This window comes from Carassius auratus, unplaced genomic scaffold, assembly GCF_003368295.1.
Source record: "Carassius auratus strain Wakin unplaced genomic scaffold, ASM336829v1 scaf_tig00017444, whole genome shotgun sequence".
NCBI lineage: Eukaryota > Metazoa > Chordata > Actinopteri > Cypriniformes > Cyprinidae > Carassius > Carassius auratus.
The window spans coordinates 2,501-22,500 of NW_020524784.1; the positions used below are offsets into that span (position 1 = coordinate 2,501).

The following is a 20,000-nucleotide window of genomic DNA, read 5'->3' on the forward strand; positions in this document are numbered from 1 at the left end:
ATCCATCATGTCTATCCCTCTCTCTTGCTATCTTTGGAACTATCTTGTATCTGTTTATCTGTCCATCCTTCCATCTCCCTCGTCTCTCTGTCTGTAATGATGAACTGATGCAGTGTATCTTGTGCCGGAAGCTTTGGCTGAGCGTTTGGAGATAATTAGTTTGCGTTAAGACGGTTGACAGTAAAACAGAGGTCTTTGGTTTCTTTTGCATCCTAATTGCTTTATTATGAGGCACAATTTACCCAATCTCAGAGGCGGTAATGAAGATGGTCTCAGAAGATAGTCTCAATCTGAGAAGTGTCAGACAGACATAACAGTTTCACATTTAGACGTTGTGAGAGTGTGTGTAGTTATCTTTGCACATCTCCAAGCTGCAGGATCCAGTCACAGTTGTTTTATTGGACGGACGTGTTGATGGATGTGTTGAGATGATGGAACCAATCAGATCCTACACGATCCTTCCATATTTACATAGACAAGCTATTTTTCAGAAAGCTGTTTCCAGAATTCCCTGTTCATTTTTATGTTACTAGAGCACTGTAGAGTTGAGATCTTAGGGGTGGAAGCAGAAAAAATCCCAGTCTTTGTCCAAAAACGTCTCACATGCTTGTCTTTATCCGTGAGAGGAACAATGTACTGCAGGGATACCCAGATTCCTCAGGGGCAACTTTTAGAAAATGAGATGAAATTATACCTGATTTGAATTGGTTTTAAAATATGTAGCTGTTTTATAATGTATGCTTCATTTTTCATTTTTTGGAGCAGTGTAGTCAATGCATTTTTCATGCTTATGAATGCCATTCATAATATTTATGAATATTTCTAATATATTGACTTTTCAACTACATCACATGCCCATTTTTATAGACTTATTATTCATGTGTAAAGTCGATAATCAGTAGTTTAGAATTCAGTTCATTCTGTCTGTTTTCACTGTCAAGCTTCCCACGTTTGTCACATTTTTTGTTGCTAAGTTCAGTTCACACAGTTTGAATATGCTCCAAGCTGTTGCACCCATCAATGACTATTTGCATATCCTGATGTTTTCACTTCTCGATTATTCATGCAGAAATACAACTTGCGAAACATTTTTTGGAGTTAAATTGCTTGCTTCACCAATTAAATCCAGTATAAAAAATAAGTTTTACACTCCGTATGATCTGCAAAGCAAGTGCCACAGCATGATAAAACTAGATCTCTCACATTTTAAGCCCGGTCTTTGAGTGTCTCTGCAGTGCACTGAGTTGGTTCTGGATCTGAAGGGTGTGCTGCTGTTGGTTGGTGTCAGGCCCAGGCAGAGAGATGCACTTTGGGTCAGCAGAGAGACAGCAGGACTCTGGGTCTCACTGGGAGCTTGGAGAAGATTGCTTTTGGCATGCATAGACATGTTACTATCTCTTTGCATAGTACCATCTCTCTGGCCTTTATTAAAATCAGAAAGTAGCATAGAGGGCAGGCGGAGAATGCAAAGGAATCTATAATCAGCTTTAGTGCACACATTGATATGAATATCAATGCATTAGAAACAGAATATCAAAGAAGTTCCATTTATTTGCATTTATTTCTTAAAAACATGGTACAAGCTCACTCTTCAAGCAAAACATTTCAGAAAAATACAATTTAGTGAGGCTTAAAGTCAATGCAAAAAAAAAAAAGACTCCAAAAGGTTTGCGATGAGAATAAATCTTTACTTTCAAATGCCAATCTGTTTGATAACTTCGTATGCAGCGGCAATGCATGCATTTTAATTGTGGCTATTGCAAGTGTCCAAATACTTTTTGGAGCTGCTATATTTTATATGTAATGACCTGGCATTGTGAAAACTTTATTTAGAGTTCTTTGCCTTTTATTGGGAAACTATTGGAGAGAGACTTGAAAGTAACTTTCCTAGATGAGCACCAAAGCTTAATGTATCAGCCACAAACCACCATCCAAGACTCACTTCATTGTTCTTTAGTGTTTCCCTCCTAAATATTTGTGGAATGTGGAAACTCATTGTAAAGTATCTATTTTTAAAAGGCTGTCAGCGTTTTCCCTTCATGAGCTCAGGTGTTAGCAATGGTACATTAGCAGTGCTTCACTGTCTCCTCAGATATTATTCTGTAGATGGACTAGAGAGGGATTTGTGCTCACGGATCATTTGAAACATTTTTCTGTGTGATTTGTCCTTCTTTGCTTGCAGATCTCCACATTAAGAGGCCGTTGGGCTTGCGGTGTGTGTGTTTTGTTATATCAGGAGATGTGTTTGATGCTAAAAGTGGTGGCTGATAGTTTTTGCTGTAACAGAAGATTGTCGATTTTTGTGGATTTCCATTTAAAAGACGGGTCGGGTACTTTAATGTTTTTGAAAGAAGTTGCTTCTGATCACCCATTTTCAACTCCCTGCCAAATTATTACCCCCTCATTGAAATTGCTAACTTATTGCCTAATCCTAACCCCCTTCCCTAAACCTACCAATACTAGGGGTAATAATCTATTGGGGGTCTTGTTGATATCACTTTCGACTTCATAAGTTCACCTACCAATGGTATGAGAGGAGCACAGTTTTCACTCTCACCCAAACCAACATTATTGTTCACACAGAACACAGCGGGCGAGTACTGAAAAGAGTTGTCTTTTGTGCCCAAATGTTTTTAATCACTTGAATTTTTTTATAAATAAATGTTAAAAACACATGTAAATGATAAAATGTCATGACAATGCTGCAGTGGCCCGAATGTCTTTCACGCTGGCCATCGGGCAGTCCTCATTTATACCGTATTTTTCGGACTATAAGTCGCACCTGAGTATAAGTCGCATCAGTCCAAAAATACGAGGAAAAAAATATATAAGTCGCACTGGACTATAAGTCGCATTTATTTAGAACCAAGAACCAGGATAAAAAAACATTACCGTCTACAGCCACAAGAGGGCGCTCTATGTTTATTTGGGGTAGGCTAAAGGAGCAATAAGCAGCATAGAGCGCCCTCTCGTGGCTGTAGACGTTAATGTTTTCTCTTGGTTCATTTCTCTCGGTTCATGTCAAATTATTTTTGATAAATAAGTCGCACCTGACTGTAAGTCGCAGGACCAGCCAAACTATGAAAAAAAGTGCGACTTATAGTCCGGAAAATACAGTAAGTATACTGGTGTTATACCTTTAGACACTTTGAATTTAAATTACCTTGACTTTTGAGATTTTCTAAAATAATTTTCCTAATTTCTGAGCACATAATATGTATAAGACACGTTTTACAATATGTAGTTGTAGTTTTTTAATCTTTTCTGTATAGATATTAAAAACAAGTGTTTTGTTAAACATTTACATCATGTTTACATGTGTTACACTTGGAACAGAATTTTCTTTAACTAAAGGGTTAATAAAGAAAAAGTAACTTGAATCATGTTGTAGACACATTTTTAAATTGACTAGTTAAAAATCGTCAAATAATTTAAACGAGAATCGGGTCAAACAGTCTGTAAGAATCGAGATTAAAAAGTTTTGCAAAATCACCCAGCGCTTTATAAATCATATATAAATATGAATATTTATAAATTGATTTGACAGCCCTGGTTTCAAAGAACATTTCTTACAGACCCCAAACTCCATTCAAAATTAAATGGAAGTATAAATTTGAAATAAAAATAGTCCATTTAAATCTTTGACAAACACTGACAAAGAGAGGAAGATTTTTAGAAGTAGCATGACAAAAACAAAGTAAATTGGATCATTCTGACGTGACTGGAAGACAGCATGAGTCTGTAGAGCTGAAGTGATTCTGTCGTATCATTGTTCTGCGGTGCATCTCGTTGGCTGTGTTTAACGATCGTGCTCCTGCGCTCCACCATCGCAGCATGTGTTCACGAACCGCAGTGAAGCCTGAATCACAGGATCTGACGGCGCATTTCTCTCCGTGCTCTTTTAAGTCCTAGTGCATTCATTCGGTTTATTTCCCCCGCTGGCTGTCTCTCTCCCTCCACATGGCAGTTCAGATGATCAATCTTTATGAAACAGACACTCGCTCCAGTCCTATATTATAGATCATGAAGCTTGCTGTTCAATTGATTTGCTCATCTGAATGCACGGCTTCTGTGGTGGTCTTCAAAATGAATCATTCAATTTCTATTTGTGAGGAAAGCCTCCAGCTTTACTTTACTACTAGTAGACTATTATCTTCACTTGAGTGGTGATGCTGGATTAGCACGATGACAGGTGTTAGCTTGCTTGTTAAAACCCTTCATCTGATGTAGACATAGCATGCATGACATTTTTGGCCTTTGCTTCATGACTCACAGTCCTCTACTGTAAACATTGCATTTTAACGTAGCTTGTCAAGGTAAAAACTCTTTATTAAGGGATAAAACAAGACTTCTTCACTCTACAAATGGTTGTCAAAAGAAAAAATGAAATGTTACTTTGTAGCAAGCGTGACGTTTAAAAGCAAAAGAGGCACTTTTTTGGGAATCGGTGCATAGATTTCATTCAGCAAATATAATGCATGGTGGTGTAATTAACCAATCTTTCAGGCAGCCACTAGTACACTGTATTTTAGTAGTTTTTCATATCTGTAACTACAGATGTCTCACATCCCTGATATTCTCGTGCGGTTGAACTCGCCCAGCCCATAATTAAAAATAACAACAACAACCTCAGAGAGGAGATTCCTTCCACTTCCTTTTCCTTTTCCTCTTCCTCTCTCCATTCACCCTTGATTGTTTGCACTTGTGAGTTGAGTATCTTAACTTATGTAGCTCAGTGTTTGTTCAGCGTGCCAGGAAGAGAGAGAGAGAGAAGATAAATGAGGTGGTGTCGCATCAGAATGGGCGGGTGAATACAGAGTTGAGATGAGGTGGGCGAACGAGAGAGAGAAGAGTGACTGTCTCTCTCTCTCTCTCTCTCTCTCTCTCTCTCTGCTCTGTCATTTGTTCTGTTTGTCATAAGTGGAGGGATGTTGTTGGGCGCTGCAGCAGTGGATCTGTGATTTCTGAGGCATTTCCTGTAACTGATCCAGCGTGCTGATCCTGAGTCAGTCATGTCTGTGCTCAAACGCAGCAGACACAGCAAACGCTCGTCGGACTCCATCTATGACCTCCTGCACCTGGTGAGAAGCGTTTTATGACTGCCGCTTTTCTTAAATCAATGCCTTTTCTTGATCAGTTGAATAGTTTTTTCTTATCCTGAGCTGGGGCTTATTGATGCTTTGGGTTTCTGTGCTGGTTTTTGTTGGCGTTTTGTGAATTTTGGCTGTCAGAATGTCAGTTGTTTGGGTTTTCTAGACATGAGTGATATAATTGTTAATATATTGAATTTTACTTTGGTAATACCATGGTTTTCTTTGAAATACCTTTAGAGTACCATGTAAATATCATGCATATCATCATAAATCAGACTACCATGTTGTTACCATCTACTACTATGATTGCACCATGTGATTTTTAGTTTTGTAGGGTTTTAGTCAGATTGCAATTGTGTGCAATTTTGTTATTTTTGGTAGTTTTAGAGGGATTTTGGAAACTTTAGAACAGTTATAAACCAGTTTTGTCTAGAATATATCTGTTAAGACCATCAAACCACCCAAGGCTGGTTTTAAGTTGTTATTTTAAGCAGGGTGTGGTGGTCTTGTTGGGATTTCATGGAGGAAAGTTCACTGGTGTGGATTTCCCTTTGTGTAGGTGTTCAATGCATGTGTTTGTTTCTTCACGGTGTGCAACCTATTATACTCATAAGATCAATAAAAAGATCCATAATTCCACTGTAACACTAAGTTCATATAAAGGCAGGAATATGAACACCCTTATCTGTGAAGTTATGCTGCAAGATTTCATACTTTAAATGACAGTTACCTTAAAGTCAGTTGACATTTAATTGTCAGATTTTCTTCAGAAATCCATGCATTTGGGAATTTTGCATGAGGGTGAAAGATTAAACACAAAAAAGTTGTTCATGCAGATTCGCCATGTTGACAGTTAAATAGCTGCTTGATTTGAAAATGACATCATTTGTGAGAACATTAACTATAGGCAATGTACTTTTTTGCCTGCAAGTTGTCACTAATGTGACGCATCTTTTGGGTTAGGGGTTTGTTCAGGCAGGAGTTTGTGAGCTCTACCCCTCAGCAAACACCACTGACAAGTGTGTTTTCCCTTCGCAGCAGTGACATTGGCATTTTCCCAGCAGTTAATGTGTTTTATTGTGTTGTGCTCTGGACGTGCAGGGTGTCATATTTTCTCTCTGTTGTTTGCTGTTCTGAGACTCAAGGACTCTGGGAGAAACACTGTAATTCATCCTTTGTGTGTCCTTGCGTGGGCATTGAGAACCGCTAAGAGCTCACAGCTAATGATCTTTCACGCATTAAAAAAAAAATTAGCCAAAATTAGCACCTGTAGTCTGGTAAGTAAATAAAAGTAGTTGAAAGTCAATATTAGCACTTTTCTCTTTGCAAAATGTAAGTCTCGGATGGATTGTTGCTCTCCGAACATAAGATGTTTGGGTTGTCTAGTAAAAAGTGCCATTATTTTATGTAGTGTTTTTAATTTATGCATGTACATTTTATTATGTTAATTCTTGATACCGTGAAATACCTTAGGGTACCTTGTAAATATCATGCATATTGCCATATATCATCATTAGTATAATGGTGTTACCATCTAATACTATAGCCACTGTTGAGCCAAAAGCATGTGTACTAGAGCGTGCCAGTCGTGTTTCCACTGTCACTTCCGGGTCTTGATCGTACCTCGTCCTTGGACCAAAGCGGGCCAGCTGGGGCTAGAGGAGTGGTTATGAACAAAGGCAGAGTTTCGGATCATTTCAGAAAGCTAACAGCTATAACACCAGCATAAAAAACTTTTTTAAATAAGCTGCGCTCAAAACTCACTTTCAGCAGCGAGTGAGTAAAATAACTTGATCCGATGTGGATTATAATCACCACACAAGGCAGAATATTTATAAGCAATGCAAAAGGAAATGCACGCTAGGCATAAACATTACCATAGTAAACATGGTAAATACGACCACTTGAAGAAATCAGACTTCAGCTTCTCATTCTCTATCACACTGGTTTTCAACCTGTGGGTCGCGGTGGTACTGCAGGTGGGCCGCCAATTACTGTTAAAATAAATAAATCATTTCATGTATATAATTAAATAACAAAAAATAAATATTAAACTGTTACTATGCTTCCACTATGCGAGCTCGCTGATTGGTTTAAGAATAAACCACCAATTTATCTTAGATATTTCAACAAATTCAAACATGCATAAATGGCTGTCAACATGTTCCCTCGTGACTGTCTACCCACTGCTGAGCTCTGGCTGGATCTGGTTTTCCCGTTTTGCTGAGCGGTTCCAGCCTGAGTTATCTTCTGTTCATTTCCAGTCCATTTTAGGGCTGCTTGATTAATCAAAATCATCATGAAATCATGATTTGAGAATGCGCAATGTCTAAATGGCTTTATAGCACGATTTACCGTGGCCCTGACCTCCCGCAGTATGCTTTCCGATCCAATCAGAATGCAGCGCCTCTAGCGCGAGAACAGAACAGACTGGGCATATGCCTAACTCCAGGTTCACACTCTGTCTGTGATGCACCTTTTTTCCAAGCCCATGTTAACGGATCAGAGCGTTCACACTGCACGCGGTAAAACTAGAAACAAACGGCTGCTTTTATCATGGTGGTTTTGTGATCGCGCTAGTTCACGTGACTTATTTCTTATTAGTTTTCTGATAACTTCTGTTTGTTGGTGACATGATGGGGTTGTGTGACGTTGTTCCTGAGGGGCGTGTAAAGGGCGGGTGTTAGTGAAGCGCGGTGGAGCTTCTGGCCCGACGGTGGAAAAGTGGCTTATGATTGAAAGCCACAATATTTTGTTTTACTCAGTAGTCTTTTATTACTTTTAAAGACCAAATAGACTGAAATTATTCTGTGCTTTTGCATGCTTTATTACTATTATTTTTAAAGTTAACTTTTTTACTTGAAATACAAATACTAAAACTAAATGTGTAATGAAATAAAATAAACAGTAAACTTATATTTTTACAGGAAATTGCCTTCGTAAAGTTTTTAATTTGTATTATTTTTAACTAGATGTAATAAAATAACTACAACTAAAACTGAAATGAAAATTAATGAACTGAGCACTAAATAGACATATTTTAAAAAGTACAATGCAAAAAGTACTATAAAAAAAATTATGAGAATATAAAAAATAAATGCAAATGTAAAATAATAATATTAAAATGTTACTACGTCAGAGAAACGAAATAAGCACTGGTAGATGAGATATAAAAAAATAAAGCATATTTATTTTTAAGAGTGCATTCTGGGAGTCCTGCTGGTGACGTCATGCTTTGATTCTTCAGAACGAATGTTTGTCTCTCCTCAAAAAAACAAAACAAATGTTTTAGTAGCTGACCTTTGGACTCTTTTTCTATCACTGGGTTTGTACGAAAGGTTTTCTGTGTTGCTTTAGCCTTGATCTTCCTCTGCCAATAATCTTTAATGTGTCTGTTTTAAAAAGCCTCAGATGTGACTGTGTTGGTGGATGTGTGGTGTACTTCTTGTTTCCTAATGTACTTGTCTCTGACTGTGCCGTTTCGGAGAATGATGAAATGAGAAATTCTGTGGAAATCTGACAGCTGCTGTATCTGAAAGCGTGTGAAGGTGTCTCTGTGATAACGGGATCACAAACATCTTGACAGTTCTCTCCCAGCTTGTACGCCACGGTTGTGGCAGCTGATGATGTTTTAACTAATGAGTAAAGTGACAGGTGAAGCTCGACGCCCCTCGGAGATGATATTCTGCGTCTCTGATTTAGGACCTGATTTATTTGTTTACACGCAGACAGAGACACAATGTGAAGCCAATATATTCCCTGACACTCCTGAGGATTTATTTTGAAGCAATTCTTCTTTAATAACACACATAATGTTCCTACTGCCTGACAGATGCCCTGAGAAATCACACCTGATGTGAGAAGCAGAAACAGCCCATTGTCAATCAGAAATGCTTTATTTACATGCATTAATGTGTACTAATATCTGGTTACCTGTCAGAGTTTAGGATAGAGAACATGTAGTTAAAGATGTGATCTGAGTTGTGTTAAAGTTAGTAGCAGCAGAAATCACTTCTAAGACCTTTACTGCAATGAAGTGAGCCTTAATTTACTGTCTGCAATCCAAAAGGCCATCAGTGCTTTGAGCTGTCCTCTCCGTTTTGGTCAAGTTCATATATGTACTTGCTTCTAGAAAGTAATTTTAAAAAACAGCGAAAAGTTGGTTATTTAGAAGAAAACTCTTCAGCCTCAAAAGAAAAAGTGAAAGAGAATGAAAGAATCAAAGATGCTGGATTGGATAGAGAAGCGATATGATTAATTAATTGTAATTAGATATGTTTTTTATTTATTTATTTATTTTATTAATTGTTTTCGATTTATTTATTTATGTTTTAATTAATGCATTTATTTATATATATAATAATGCCATAATGGTTTTTATATATTTATTTTTATGTATGTTATTTATTTATTCATTTTTGTTTTTATCTAAACTTGTATTAAACTTTTTATTTAGGTAATATTTTTTATTATAAATTTATTGCTTTGGCAACATTGTCCTACTCTGCACAGTCAAGAAAGTAAAGCTGATCTGATGATCTGAATATATATATATATATATATATATATATGTAATTGCATTTACTTTTCTGTAAATTATAAAAATACATCGGTGTATATATTTAATAATAATGCTGTAATGCCTGTTGTTATATAATGCAGTGAGTGAAATACTTTACAAATGAAAGGCACTTGATGTAATTTGATTATTTTCTCTTTTTATTTTAAACTTCAAGGACTCAAAGCAAAAGATCAGATCAGATTATTCATCATGAATGAATGAGTCTGGCATCAATGCAAAACAACTTCACATTATGAAGCACTTGAATTTAAAAAACAAAAGACTCAAAACAGTGAACACCAACATTACAAAATGACTAATTTCCACTGCAGAATAGGGAGATATATTTCATATATCAGTCGAACATGGCAAGTTGCGACCTTTTAACACATTCTTCACAAACTTGACTTGTTGGTTTATGCCGGTATCATATTTTCCTGTTGCAATTAATTGGCAATGCTTTTATCATGGTATACTGTATTATCAAGGTATTGATATTTAGTTTAAAAAAAGTGGTCATAATACAGTATAACAGGTTAAATAACTTTTTACTTATAATAAAAAAATAACTGAACATTTAAATACAATAAAGCAATGCAGAAAAATATATAAAGTTAAAAGTTTCATTCCGATTATAGTGCAAAAGAACCATAAAGACCAAACCAAACCAAAGACCAATCACTTTACAATAAGAGCTCATTAGTTAACCTTAATTAATGCATTAAGATCCACAATGAGCAATAGCTACATAAAAAATATAAGTCTTAGTTCATGTTAGCTCATTTAATAAAACATCTGCAACTTTTTGTTGACAAACTAATGTTAACTAATGAAGCCCTAATGTAAAGTGTGAATGAACAATAAAGAATCAAAACACTTTCAGACAATATCTAGGGCATGTTGTTGTCCAGATTAAAAAAAAAAAAAAAAAAGTTTGAAAATAAATAGCCTATTAAGTTTAAATATTTAATTATTTGGCGCTGTGATGAACACCATAGTGGATCCACAAATCCGAATGGCTATTTAAATCTATTTAAATATGTTTTAGAAAGTAGTGCAGCTGCTTTATTTATGGGGTTTCCAGTGTAAGGGCTGCATTTTCTGCAGTTTAGCGCCATCTGCTGTCAGAGAGTGAATGTGCTTTCATTCAGCGTGTCTCTCACTGTTCCTCATGTGCTTCTCATGTGTGTTTGTTTACATCAGAGCGCACAGAGTCTTTCATGCAGCATACAGCGTGTTGATGGTAATAGTATTCTTAAAATGCATTCCAAATTCTGAATAATTTTAAATATATAATTATTCACCATGCATATTCATTACCGTGATATATTGCATTACCGTGTCTATTGGCGACACATCCAGCTTTTCATTTTCACATTACTGCATGATTCTCATGTGTAAATATCATAAAGCTGTCCTTCCTGTCGACATCCATGTATATGAATCTACCAGAGTATAAACCCTGTAGCGGATGACACCAGAAAGATGGAGGAATGGTACTTTCTCTCAGTTTGTCAGTGTTACTGCGAGAATGACAGTCCATGTGCCATCCCAGCCGTTCCCATAGCAACCGCATCCATGGACAGGTGCTCATGTTTTGGTTGCCGTTCAGAAGAAATTAAGACATTTCAGAAGCGCAGGAAGGGAGGGATGGAGAGAAAGAGAGAGAAGGAGAGCCAAAAGATGGACTGATGGAGGAGAGGAGAGGCTGAAAATAGAGCAAATGAGTGCTTGTGGTTTTTATAGCGTTCTTCATTCTGCGGGATCCAGCTGCAGGTGCAGTGAGAGTGTGTGTGTGTGTGTGTGTGTGTGGTAATAACAGCGCAGGACTGTCAGATGTCTCACTCTTCATCACCGTCTTTCTCTCTCTGTAGAGTACGGAGCAGGTCGCAGCTTTCTGCCGCAGTCTGCACGAGATGAATCCCTCGTCTGAGATCGTCTCTTCCTCGTCCGGCCCGGAGTCTTCCTCGCTCCCTCCGAGCAACGCCACTCCACGCCAGCTCTCCGATGCCGACAAACTCCGTAAAGTCATCTGCGAACTGGTGGAGACGGAGCGCACCTACGTCAAAGTCAGTACCAGTGTGTGTGTGTGTGTGTGTGTGTTTAGTCAGACATGCTCGTCTGTGTGTTAGACTTACATAACTTTGTGCCCTTCATTGAATCTAGGCCTGGAGGGAAAGAAATTGTGCCCTTGACTTGCCTTTTTCTGCACCCACTCACTCTTTGGCAGTGTTTGAAATGGAATGCTAGCATACCGCATCGTACATACTGCCTTAAAAATAGCATTTAAAACAGAATGCAGTGATTTTAAACAGCAGTTTGTAACATGACCTCACAGAATTCTATGCGTTTAAAGGGATAGCTCATGTTTGCTCGCTGTGTTGAGATTAACGACTGGATTTCCCGTCTCTCGGAGGACAGCTGAGATTACAGTTACACCTTCACCAACATGCTGCTCATCGCTGGGAATATTTACAATTTGTTCGGATTCATCTGCCTGTTTGAGCAAAGAACTGAATCAACAGTCTGAATGAAGCAGCATGAGTGTGTGATGAGGCTGAGCAATATAGCTGAAGAAATTGTTTGTGTGTGTGTGTGTGTGTGTGTGTGTGTGTGTGTGTGTGTGTAAATACACACACACACACACACCAAGGACAAAATATTTTATGTCCTGATATGGAAAACCCTGGAAACACTATTATAGTGTACTTAATCTAAAGCCATTTAAAAAAAAATTATGTATTTATGTATATGTGACTTGATTTATTTTAAACCATATTGATATGGATCAGTTTTTATATGCATCCTAATAAACAGCAACATGTGCTACATGTATTTTTTACTAAAACACTTAAAAATGCTACTGAAAAAGGATTCAGGATCTCTGTGAACCCTTTTGAGTAATAACTCAAAAGATTAATTAAATCACTGCTTTGAACCAATCGAGTTATTATTGTTAACTAGAAAAAACAACAACTTTAAATGACTTTTTATTTAAATTAAATTCCTATTTAAGTTACTTTAAATAAACTTCAAATATATATATACATATAAATTCATTTTAGGTAGTTTCCAACATTTCTAATTTTCATTTAGTTTAACTTTATGCACTAAAATTGCTTAAATAAAAATGAACTAATTATAAAAGGACAAAAACTACATTTATTTAAAAAATATATAATTTTAACTAAAATGAAAAGACAAAGTATGATGTCAACTAATTAAAAGTAATTCAAATTATTAAACAAAAACTATAATGCTAACTTAAAATATTTGTAACAATTGGAAGCAGTTCTTTTAACTGTAAGGGCCATTAAACAGCCATGAAACTGGTCAGATGTATGGTTTATATTCTGCATGATGTTCATAGGCTGTTCTTTAATATTATTTTGTGTCTTCTCTCACTTTTTCAGGATCTGAACTATTTGATCGGGCGATATTTAACCCCGCTGCAGAAGGAGTCTTTCCTCACTCAGGATGAGGTGAGTGAAGCACTGCTGATGGTTTCGTGTTATCATAGAGCTGGAACACACCTCCAGAACAAAGAACCATATTTCATAATCATCCTGATGGAGAGCAGCGTGTAGGAGGACACAGAGACCGAGACAAACACACACACACACACACACAAGAAAGAAGAGTGGGAGGGAGACACAAAATGAGGAAAACTTACATCAGACAGAAGAGAGGAAGTTCTCAGTCTTCTGTTCGTGTCTCTGCTCCTTTAATGCCCTACTTATAGGAGCTGAGCTCATTGTGCTGCAGTGCAGACACTACAGAGATGTAGTTTGAGTCACTTAAAGACTTGATGCAAATACAGTATCATGCATATTCGATGCATATTTTTTTAAATGCTTATTTTATATCATTATTTAATGTTTTAGGTACACACTTTAAGCTAAAAATGTCCACAGTTTAACTTAGTTTTGATAATGAAGTATATATGTATATATGGTTTATATTTTGTATTATTTGTATGTGTGTGTTTGTATAACTAAGCTTAAAACTGATATAAAAATTAAGAAAAACAAACAAAAACACAACATTAAAACTAACAAAAATGTAAATAAAAATAATAAAACATACAAATAAAAACTACTTACACAGGTTAAAGAATTGAATAACATTAAATTATTAAATGAAGCTGCTGAAGTGATGATGAAGTGAATTATTTAAATGTATAACTCTTTGTTTTTAACTATTATATTTGACCTGGTTTAATGTGATCCTGCATGTGTATGTGATAGCTGGACGTGCTGTTCGGAAACCTCCCGGAGATGCTGGAGTTTCAGGTGGAGTTCCTGAAGACTCTGGAAGACGGAACCCGATTGGTGCCAGACCTGGAGAAACTGGAGCGAGTGGAAGAGTTCAAGGTTTGTGGCTCTTTCGGGGCATACACCATGCTTTTTTACGTGTAGCATGCTTTTTGAGACGCTACGGTTGCAGTGCATCACTTACAAGCATTCACAACAAGATTTATCCAACGCAAACCATGTTACCTGATGTAATCCCTCTCGTCTTACAGAAAATCCTGTTTTCTCTGGGCGGCTCATTCCTGTATTACGCCGACCGCTTCAAGATCTACAGCGCTTTCTGTGCCAGCCACACCAAAGTGCCCAAAGTGCTGGTCAAAGGTATGTAAATCTCAGCTCAAAAGCAATTCTGGGATTTTGTCTGTGAGCTCGGTCTGCTTCTTCTCGCTGGCTATTTTTATAGTGGTTATGTGACACTGGATTAAAGAACTTAACGTGCTTGAAAACATTTACGCTTATTGTGAAATGCATAACAAAATCGCTATCAGTCTCGTGATAGCATAATCACATCTTCCTGTGTCTGTGTCCTCTCCAGCAAAAACAGACGCGGCCTTCAAGGCGTTTCTGGACGAGCGCAACCCCAAACAGCAGCATTCGTCCACGCTGGAGTCGTACCTGATCAAACCCATCCAGAGAGTGCTGAAGTACCCTCTGCTCCTGAGAGAGCTGCACTCGCTCACAGACCCCGACAGCGAGGAGCACTACCATCTGAACGGTGAGAGACTCTGATGCATGACGCTGCGTGTAATTCAAAAATAAAAGACGGCTTTTATGCTCACCAAGGCTGCATTTAGATCATTAAAAATACAGTAAAATTTTTAATATTGTGAAATATTATTACAGTTTAAAGGAGTTGTTTTCTATTGTAGTATACTGTAAAATATAATTTATTTCTGTGATGCACAGCTGTATTTTCAGCATCATTCCTCCAGTCTTCAGTGTCACATGATCTTCAGAAATCATGAAAATATGTAGATTTTGCGCTTATTAAACATTTCTGTTTATTATCAATATTGAATACAGTTGTGCTGCTTCACTTTTTCTATGCAAACCATGATAAATATACTTTTTTCAGGATTCTTTGACGAGCAGAAAAGTCAAAAGAACAGCATTTATTTGAAATAGAAATTATAAATGTCTTTACTGTCATCAGTTGAATTTGCTAAATGTATTAATTTGAAGTACCATATTTTTCGGACTATAGGTCGCATTTATTTAGACCCAAGAACAAAGAGAAAACATTACCGTCTTCAGCCGCGAGAGGGCGCTCTATGTTTTCAGTGTAGACTACAGGGGAGCAGCATAGAGCGCCCTCTCGTGGCTGGAGACGGTAATGTTTTCTCTTAGTTAATTTCTCTTGGTTCATGTCAAATTAATTTGGATAAATAAATCGCACCTGACTATAAGTCGCAGGACCAGCCAAACTATGAAAAAAAGTGCGACTTATAGTCCGGAAAATACAGTATTATTATTTTTTTTTAAGTGTAGTGTATTGTCTAAATAAGATGTCATAACTGGAGATCTGTGTTAAATCCATCAATCTGAAGTCTTACGTCTCAACCAACTCTCTGAATCCACTGCTATATAATTGACATATAACTGATATATAGTTCATTTTCTCTGCTGTTGTAGTTGCAATGAAAGCCATGAACACAGTGGCCAGTCACATCAACGAGATGCAGAAGATCCACGAGGAGTTTGGAGCCGTCTTTGACCTCCTCATCTCTGAACAGACCGGAGACAAGAAAGAGGTTTGTGATCTGTACATCACTTTAAATCCAGGCGACTAATTTCACTGGACAAGCTAGGTTTTACTGTTTGCATCACTCCACATGTCCAATCCCAGTTCATCGTTTGGCATCACTATTAACTATGGTCTTTTTGGTCCAATTGATTATTTATGATTTTAAATGATCTAATCTATTAAATAATATTGTGAAATATGGTTTCGGTTCACTTTTTATTTTTGCATGTGAGTTCAGCTTGGGATAATACAGAACTTGGGTCTCAGATTTTCAACCACATTTCATGCTCTGCAGCTGATAAGAAATGTAAAACTGCCGGATCGTATTTTCTTATTTATTCCTGGATTTGCTGTCATCTGTCTGCACATTTGAATCTTATTATGTGAATGCTGTGAAAGTTTAGTTGCATAATGCGGCTGTATCTCTGAACAATGTAACCAGGGACAGATGAGATCCCTTCTGGATTGCGAGACTTCTCTCTCTGTGTGTGTGTGTGTGTGTTGTGCGAGCTCTAACGGTGGCGTCTGCTATGATTACAGGTTGCAGACTTGTCTATGGGAGATTTACTCCTCCACACCAGCGTGACATGGATCAACCCGTCCTCCTCACTGGGAAAGTGCAAGAAAGAGCCACAGCTGGCCACATTCGGTGCGTTCTGTTCCCACACAAGCTCAACTCATGACAGACAGACAGATATGTACATTTGTTTCTGAAGTGTAGTGTTATATGCTTCTCCTCCAGTGTTCAAAACGGCCGTAGTGTTCATCTGTAAGGATTACTCCAAGCAGAAGAAGAAAATGGTGAGTGTTGAGATCTCCATTATTATTGTGTTACGCCCAAACACAAGCCTGTCTCTCGTTCCCTCTTTTCTTGGGCTTACAGAGGTATTCAGCAGTTAACTGGGTGTTGTATTCATGCTCTTGTTTGGTACAGCGTTCACACCCTAAGAAAAATTAATGACATTTTTCTCACACGCATCTATCTCTGTTTCTCAGGGTGGATCTCACAGAGCATCAGTCTCAGGTGAAGAGAAAGATCCCTTCCGTTTCCGTCACATGATCCCCACTGATGCGCTTCAGGTGCGCACACTGTCCAGTACAGGTAAGCTCACCTCTGACCCCGTCAGCACACACACACAAAACAAACCAATGCACGGTGATGTCCGACCCTGTAGAGGTGAACAGGGAGCTGATCAAAGTGTGTGTGGTTTCAGATGGAGAGAGCGCAGCCGTGTGTGAGATCATCCATGTGAAGTCTGAATCAGAGGGAAGACCAGAGAGAGTGTTTCAGCTCTGCTGCAGGTCAGTGTCTCTGGAATGACAACAAATGAGGGGGGAAAATCTCTCTCTCTCTATTTAAAAAAAAAAAAAAAAAGATTTAAATAAAAATATTTTATATATATTATAAAATAAAAAATAAAATTCATTTTAATGCATATAAAGAAATAATATATATTAAAATGTATTTAAAATATATTTTTAAGATATTTAAAAATAATAACCATGTATATAAATATATTTTACCAAATAGTTATAAAAAAGAAAGCTGTCACCATCTGGTGGAGGAACCTTGTACAGCTTCAATGCATACATTTTTTTCTGTTATGTGAACTGCAAATATAAACCATATTTATCCGAGCCATTTTAAGAGCATATGTTTTATATATATTATGAAATAAAAAAATAAAATTCATTTTAATGCATATAAAGAAATAATATATATATTAAAATGTATTTAAAATATATTTTTAAGATATTTAAAAATAATAATCATGTATATAAATATATTTCACCAAATAGTTATAAAAAAGAAAGCTGTCACCATCTGGTGGAGGAACCTTGTACAGCTTCAATGCATAATTTTTTTTTTCTGTTATGTGAACTGCAAATATAAACCATATTTATCCGAGCCATTTTTAGAGCATATGTTCAAGGTCAACACGAATAATAAACTGACATCATTGTGCAAATGTGTATCTTAAATTGTGTCTGCAGCTCTCCAGAGAGTAAGAAAGACTTCTTGAAGACGGTCCACTCCATCCTGAGAGATAAACAGCGTCGTCAGCTGTTGAAGACGGAGAGTCTTCCTCTCAGTCAGCAGTACGTTCCCTTCGGAGGAAAACGCTTGTGTGCCCTTAAAGGAGCCCGACCGGCCATGAACCGTGCAGGTACACACAAAGAAATACTCTTATTCAGCAAGGATAGTGACTGTGAAGACATTTATAATGTTTCTATTTCCAATAAATGCTGTTGCTTTGAATCTATTTATCATGGTTTCCACAAAAATATGAAACAGCAACAGTGATAATGATTACAAATGTTTCTTGAGCAGCAAATCGTCATATTAGAATGATTTCTGAAGATCATGTGACACTGAAAACAGGAGTTATGATGCTGAAAATTTAGAAAATTACATCACAAATTAAATTTTACACTATATTCACATAGCAAACAATCTTAAATGGTAATCATATTTCACACAGTATATATTTTAATGTCAGATGCTCACGGTTTTGTCTGTTCTCAGTGTCTGCGCCGACTCGTACTCTGGGCCGCAGGAAACTGGTGCGCAACCGCTTCACCATCGACACGGACATTGTTTTCGACACCGAGCCCGACAGCGACTCGCCAGACTCCCAGCATGCTCAGCAGCAGGGCGTCGTTCCGGCGGGCGACACCGACCGCTGGGTGGAGGAACAGTTCGACCTTCAGGGCTACGAGGAGCAGGAACAGGATGTGAAGGAAACAGACATCCTGAGCGACGACGATGAGTTCTGCCAGTCCGCTCTGAGCCCGTCCACCGACCCGGACGTAGAGGGTCCGCTTTCTGCCCTCTCGCTAGAGGGAGACACGGCTGAGGAGGAAGAGGAGGAGGAAGAGGATGCCAAGAAGGACTACAAATCCCAGCATGCCAAGCTGTCTCATTTAGGGAAGCAGTGTGCCATGTCGGTGGCTAGTGTGGATGAGCAGGTGCCCGGTGAGGACATCTGGGTGCGACGGGACAGCAGCACAGAGAACGAGACACAGGACGAAACCCAGAGCTGAAACGCATCGGGAGACAGACTCGATTCAAGAAATAATCACTCGAAAATTACAGTTTGCTGAAAGTTTTCTCACCCACAGGCGTTACAAGATTCAGATGAGTTTGTTTCTTCATCAGATTTGGAGAAATGTAGCATTGCATCAGTGTCTCATCAATGGATGCTCTGCAGTGAATGGGTGCCGTCAGATTGAGAGTCCAAACAGCTGATAAAAACATCACAATAATCCACAGCACTCCAGTCCATCAGTTCATGTCGTGTGAGGCTAAATGATGCACTTCAGACCTCTTTAACCTCAAACTGTTGTTTCTGACTAATATATGAGTCCATAATCAATAATCTGAACCAGGAGAGAAATCTGCACAAGTCACAAGCCAAAATAGTCCAGAACAGCTCTAAATATGTAAGTGGACTTGAATGTGAGAGACAACAGGAGATTATTATGGATTACATTTATTCATTTAACAGACGCTTTTATCCAAAGCGACTTAATTGTGGAGTAGATCAAGTAAGTAGACACCAGAAATGTCAAGCACTGGTCAAATAAGGGTAAAGATTAAAGAAAAGAGAAAACAAAGTTGTTATTGTTGTTTATATTTCTAATCATGGTATTTTAGCCAGATATAATGACAGCTTCTTTTCTTACAGACATAGTTTGTGACTGGTGTGTGGATTATTGTGATGTTTTTATCAGATGTTTGGACTCTCATTCTGACGGCACCCATTCACTGCAGAGCATCCATTGGTGAACAAGTGATGTAATGATACATTTCTCCAAATCTGATGAAGAAACACACTCATCTACATCTCGGATGACCTGAAAGTAATTACATTTCAGCAAATGTTATTTTTTGGGTGAACTATTCCTTTAAAGGTCTCCAGTCAAAAACATCAGCCGATGCATGACAACAGTTTCTCTGTGCTAATATTCTGAATGGTAGACATTCCTTTCAAAGCAGCTGTAAGATATGACGCTTTAAACACATTAGATGAGCTCTACGTGTGCCATGTGGCCAATCAGAAACCGCAGGAAACGTTGTGGTACAATCAATAGAAATACAATTGCACATTCACCGTTGGCAGCCTCAAACATTTGACCGCCAACGTCTGCCAAACATTCCCGTTTCGTTCTTGACCTTGTTATTTACAATATAAGGGCTGGGATATATTTATAATGTCCTGCAGATGTAAGAAGAACGACAGCCTGGTTTAATATCTCACTTTTTCATTATTTGTTCAGCATCGTCT

The 20,000-nt window shown here is 37.8% G+C and overlaps 1 pseudogene; it reads left to right on the forward strand.

The window, feature by feature from the left end:
* The window catches only part of LOC113075674 (T-lymphoma invasion and metastasis-inducing protein 1-like), a 22,857-nt pseudogene that overhangs the window by 2,247 nt on the left and 610 nt on the right, over nt 1-20,000 (forward strand).